At 41.1% G+C, this 6000-nt stretch overlaps 1 non-coding gene across 1 annotated transcript; it reads left to right on the forward strand.

Moving 5' to 3' along the window:
• Window positions 1-4095: 4095 nt before the first annotated feature.
• LOC100469213 lies at window positions 4096-4839 on the forward strand. The gene has a single exon (XR_002141572.2). It is a non-coding gene; the product is annotated as a ferritin heavy chain (transcript).
• Window positions 4840-6000: the final 1161 nt, after the last annotated feature.

Consider the following 6000-nt stretch of genomic DNA (forward strand, 5'->3'; position numbering starts at 1 on the left):
AAGAGTCTCTCCCTCTGCTCCTCATCCCCCCTCAAATAAATAATCTAAAAAAAAAAAGAATTTATATGAGATAGGGTTAACTGAGAATAAATTGATAAATTATAAATGTGGCAGGGTTAATTTTGACTATAGAATAAATAACACTGATGATGGGAGATGAATTGCCATCTTAACAGTATATTGTCTTCTGATCCATGAACATGGAATGTCTTTACATTTATTTAGGTCTTGTTCAGTTTATTTCAATGATGTTTTGTAGTTTTCTTTGTATGATCTTGTACTTCTTTCATTAATATATTCCTTAGTATTTTATTCTTTCTGATGCTATAGTGAATGGAATTGTTTTAATTTTCAGATTGTTCATTACTGGTATTTAAAAACACAACTGATTTTTGTGTATTGATTTTGTATCCTAAAACCTTGCTGAACTTGTTTATTAATTTCTATAATTTTTTGTGGAATCCTTAGGGATTTCTATATATCATCCGTAAACAAAAATAGTTTTACTTCTTTCTTTCCCATTTGAATGCCTTTTATTTCTTTTGCTCATCTAATTTACCTGGTTAAAATATCCAGTACAATGTTGAATAGATGTGGTGAGATCAGATATCTTTGTCTTGTTCCTAATGTTAGAGGAAAAATTTCATTTTCACCTTTAAGTATGATGTTAGTTGTAGGTTTTTGTATACGTCTTTTTCAGGATTAGGAGGTTTCCTTTTATTCTTAGTTTGTTGTTAGTTTTTATCATAAAAAGATGGCAGATCGTGTCAAATTCTTTCCCCACATTTATTGAGATGTTGTTTTTGTCCTTTGTTCTATTAACACAGTGTATTGCATTGATCGATTTTCATATACTGAAACAGTCCTTCACTGCTTAAATAAATACCACTTGGTTGTGGTGTATAATCATTTTTAAATGTTGCTGAATTCAGTTTGCTAATATTTTGTTCATAATTTTTATAGTTCTGTTCAATAGCATTATTTGTTTTCTTGTGATGGCTTTGTCTGATTTTGATATTGTGCCATTTTATTTTTTACTATTTTTTGGATACTATGCCACTTTAAATCTTCCACTTTTCTAGGTCTTTCTGTTGCTAAATAAATATGATTTTTCATTTTTCCTTACATCATTCCACTTTCTGTATCTCTAGTTACTCACTGAAGGAAAGAGAAAGAGAATGAAACTAAGAAAAAGGAGAGAAAGTGAAACTAAAGCAAAGAAAAGCAAAAATACTCTCAGCTACAATGGGCATGTATGAGTGATCTCTAAGTAATTTTGACTTGTTAACTAAATTCTGTGGCCTTGTCATAGGTTTTAAGACAGTTGACTAGAACTCTCTAGAGCTTTCTGGACTCCATTTTATCAAAAGAGAACAAGGTGACTCTGGCCTAGACACACACACACACACTAAACCACTACTATGACCACCACAATCACCACCATACCTCCTTTAAACTCACACTCTGCCAAATTTGGCCTGAGAAGAAACCAACATTCCACTTCTATAGAGCAGTAGCACTTATTTATTCTTTTTCATTTTTTAATGTGAATATGTAGTTCCTTTCCAGTGAGAGGGCCAGGGCAGAGCCTAGTGAGATCATGCTGATAGTTCTCCTCTCATTCTGAATCACTCCTCTCACTAATGGATAAAATCAAATTAAAAGAAAAATCAAGGAAAATCTAGAAAGAAGTATTCTTATTCAAGGATGATCTTAGCCTGAAGGTTGGATTTCCATCCTTTTTCTTAGGGGCAGGAAATTAGGAAGGTAACTGACAAGAAGAATATTTGATTTTGAATTGGTTCTTCTTGTTCAGATACTTGGTTCCAGGCATATAGGTATAAGTCACTCAAAGGAAAAAGCCTTGGGTAGTCATCTCAATTTGCCCTGGTCCAGAACCTACCAAGAACCCTCACTCTGACCCATGTCTTTTCTCCAGAATCCTTTGGCATCATGCAGTGGAAAGAGAGTTCTCACCTAGACCTCTATTCCAAATGACCAGCCCAACCACAGACCTTCTAGCAGACCCACTGATCTCTCCCTAGGGCCAATCCTCAATAACAGTAGACATACTTTACCCTTGGCTTATTCAAGGTTCTCAACATTTTAGTTTTGTCCCAGGCTGTAAAATATGTCCTGACTTGTGACAAACTCTTCCTTACTCTGCCTAATTGGACTTATTTTATTCTTCATTCTTTTAGTTCTTTTGGAAAAGATTTTATTTATTTATTTGAGAGAGAGTGCACATGAGGAGGGGTGGGGGGAGGGCAGGGAGGTGAGGGATAAGCAGGCTCCCCGCTGAGCAGGGAGCCCAAGGCAGGGTTCTACCCCAGGACCCCAGGATCATGACTAAGGCAAAGGCTTAGCCAAATGAGCCATCCAGGTGGCCCCTTTCTTTTAGTTTTTAAGGTGGAAAGTTAGATAACATATTTGAGACTTTTACTCTTTTCTAATATAGGCATTTAGTGCTATCGATTTCCATCTAAACATTGGTTTTAGCTGCATCTCAAAAATATTGATATGCTGTGCTTTACTTACATTGAGTTTCAAAAAATTTTTAATACCCCTTGATCTCTTGGATTGTTAAGAAGACTATTATACTGTTAGTTTCCAAATATTTGAAGACTTTTCAGAAACTTTTCTGTTGAAAATTTCTGGTTTAATTCCACTGCGGTCAGAGAACATATCTTGCGTGATTTGAATCCACTTAAGTTTATTGAGACTTGTTGTATGGCCCAGAGGATGGTCTGTCTTGGTAAATGCTCCATATGCACTCAAATGTAATATGCTTCAAAGAATATGTTTCTAAAGATTCTTATATATCTATGATTTTTCTAAACATGAGCCTTATTTCTTCTTTTTCTTCCTCTTTTTTTCTGACTATAACAAGTAATACCCCATTGGTTGCCTACAGAGAGTAGAACTATGTGGTTTTTGAGCCATGTGAATGCATTAATTATTTTTAAAATAGGTACTTATATTTTTAAAAGTAAAAAGTGGTAATTGAATCATGGTGGTTGACCAGACCCAAAAACAATGATCTATGCACACACAAACCAGAATGAATATAGTTAGGAAGCCAGAGGTCGTGAAGAATGCTTGGAAGATAGAAACAGGAGCTGCTTTCAGAATGATAAAACCAGAGAACTTAAAATGCCTGCAGTAGAAAGTCAAGCACACTCAAAGAAGGTTCAGGAACAGAGTCAATGAAATCAAAGGACAGCCGAAGGTCCTGGATGGACTGTGAGATTAAAGAGTTACTCTCTGAACAACAAATCTGTTTTCTCCTGCTCTGCTCTGACCCTCCCCCAACCTTACTTACATTCAACAAAGCCACGGTGGCAACTGAAATGCTTTAATCTCTTTAAACTACACTCCAAAGACAGTAAATTACTTGATCAGAAAGGGAACCCAAATTAGAGCAGGTCTGAGACAATTGCAGACCTGCAAAGCAGAAGAGAAACAAACCAGAAGAATACATCTACCTAGAAGAGAGATTCACTGAAGTCTTTCAGTGTCAGAGAAATGCCATGCTTTTGCCTTTTGGGATGGTACCTTTCCTACCTGCAAGCTCTATGACAAGTACTCCCAAACGAGAAGACCACTCTTTAATTGATATATTCCATCCTCCCAATTCAGAGGAGAAACCTATTAGTGAAATGAACATCACGGCTGTAAATCAGACCCATGCTAATTTCCTACACTAATCAAATGAGTCCTTCATTACTAAATATGAATGCAGTTTTAAGTATTTCAGGAAAGTAAAAGAGAAGATGATAAACATATTTGCATTTATGTTTTACAGGAAACAGAACAGAAATTTACCAAAAATTCAAATTCACATTCTCAGAATTTTGGGAGATGATGGTTTTATAAAATAAAAACAGGCTTCAAGGAAGAAAATACTTGGAAAATAGATACATCATCCCAAAATTTAAAACTTAATAAAACACCAGGTACACATCACAGGGTTGCCCCGACTCACGTAGGCTCCAACAAAACCTAGAACACTGCCCTAGAACACTGCCCTCCCCCCACCCCACCCCCACCCCAAAAGCTCGCCCCTCTTCTCTGGCCATTTCCTGTCCCATCCCAGAGCTCACGCTACATTCCAACAGCCACTTCCGTGAGGTCTCCAACTGCCACCGGTTGTGCCTCTGGCCTCACTTGCCCATCACGCTGGGAAATCTACGAGGCCGCCACCGCCTTCGGCCCCGCCGCTGCCCGCTCCGTGGCCCTCGCTTCAGAGGTGCCTTCACCTTTGCGTTGGTGCCCGGGCCGCCAGCCATGGTCACTGCACCGCTCCCACAAGTGCGCCAGAACTACCACCCCGACTGCGAGGCCGCCGTCAACAGCCAGATCAACCTGGAGCTCTACGCCTCCTACGTGTACCGGTCCATGGCTTTCTACTTCGACCGCGACGACGTGGCCTTGAAGAACTTCGCCCAGTTCTTCCTGCGCCAGTTTCACGAGGAGATCGAGCATGCCGAGAAGCTGATGCAGCTGCAGAACCAGCGCGGGGGCCGCCTCTGTGTCCGTGACACCAAGAAGCCGGACTGCAACGACTGGGGGAGCGGCCTGAAGGCCATGCAGTGCGCCTTGCATCTGGAGAAGACCGTGAACCAGAGCCTGCTCGACCTGCACCAGCTGGCCACCGACAAGAATGACGCCCACCTGTGCGACTTCCTGGAGAGCCACCACCTGCACGAGCAAGTCAAGTCCAACAAAGAGTCGGGGGGCAATGTCACCAACCTGCGCAAGATGGGGGCTCCGGAAAACGGCAGGGTGGAGTACCTCTTTGACAAGCTCACCCTGGGCAACAGTGACAAAAAGAACTGAGTCGGGACTGTTTTCCCTATAGCCACAGGGTGCGTGGTGATCACCTGATTTCCCTGATCACCATGCCGAGCATTCATATTGCAGTTTTGCCTTTGCAAAAGGTTCCAGGGTTTTTCTCCCAGTTTTGCCATAAATAAATAAAGTTGTTTGGTTTCAATAAAGTTACTTGGTTCCTAAGCAAAAAAAAAGGTCTCTGGTTGATTCGCGTGCAAATCTTTCACCTTTTAAGTTTTAAAACAGGTATCCAGGAGTCTCTCCACCCACCCAACCCCATCTACCTGCAGCTCAGGATCTTGGAAGATGGGGGGAGAAGGTATTCCATGGGACCCTGGAAAACAGAAATCAATCTCCCCTTTATAAATGATGTGGGGGCAGGGGGTGGTGGGGTGAGGTGAGGGGGTGGGCTGGGGCCCTGGGTGTCAGTGGGTGTGGATGTATGGTAAAACTATAAAAGAATATGGTTCAGAACTCACAACAGTGGTTGTCCCTATGGAAAAAGTGAAGAATGGAACCAGGCTGGTAGTAAAGGGAGTCTTCAACTTTACTTGAAAACTTTTAGCTTACTAAAATATGCACGTGTTAACAACTGTTGCTTCTGGGTAGCAACATGGGGGTCTTAGAAGCAGGAATCACAGACTGTATCTTTGACAGGCTTGCCCTGGGCAACAGTAACAGTGTAACTGAGCCTTAGGCTGGCTTCCCATAGACAGGGGAGTGACTTCCTAGGTCACCATGCTAGGCATGCATATTGCCCTTACAAAATATCCAAATACCATTTGCTCCTTCAATTGTACCCTTTCTTCCATTAACGTAGCAGGAGTATCCAAAACCCCAAACTACGTTATCAGAACGGCTGAAAAATACAAGGTCAAGGCTGAAGCTCAAATCTGTGATACTGAATATGAAGTAGGGTAAATCCCCCTGAATGTTAAGCCAGTGAGGCTGGCTGCTTCGTCAAATGTGGGCAAGAGTTGAAGCTGGGAGGCCAATCAGGAGATACTGTAGCAGATCCGATGAGAGACCTTGGTGGCTGAACTGGAGTGAAAGCTAAACAAAGGGTGACAGAGACAAATTCTTGTTGGATTTGGACGAATCAACAAAATCTGCTCATGGACCACAGGTGAAGAATGAGAAATGGGGAAAATTATCTAGGTTCTGCTG

This window comes from Ailuropoda melanoleuca, chromosome X (assembly GCF_002007445.2).
Source record: "Ailuropoda melanoleuca isolate Jingjing chromosome X, ASM200744v2, whole genome shotgun sequence".
Classification (NCBI taxonomy): domain Eukaryota; kingdom Metazoa; phylum Chordata; class Mammalia; order Carnivora; family Ursidae; genus Ailuropoda; species Ailuropoda melanoleuca.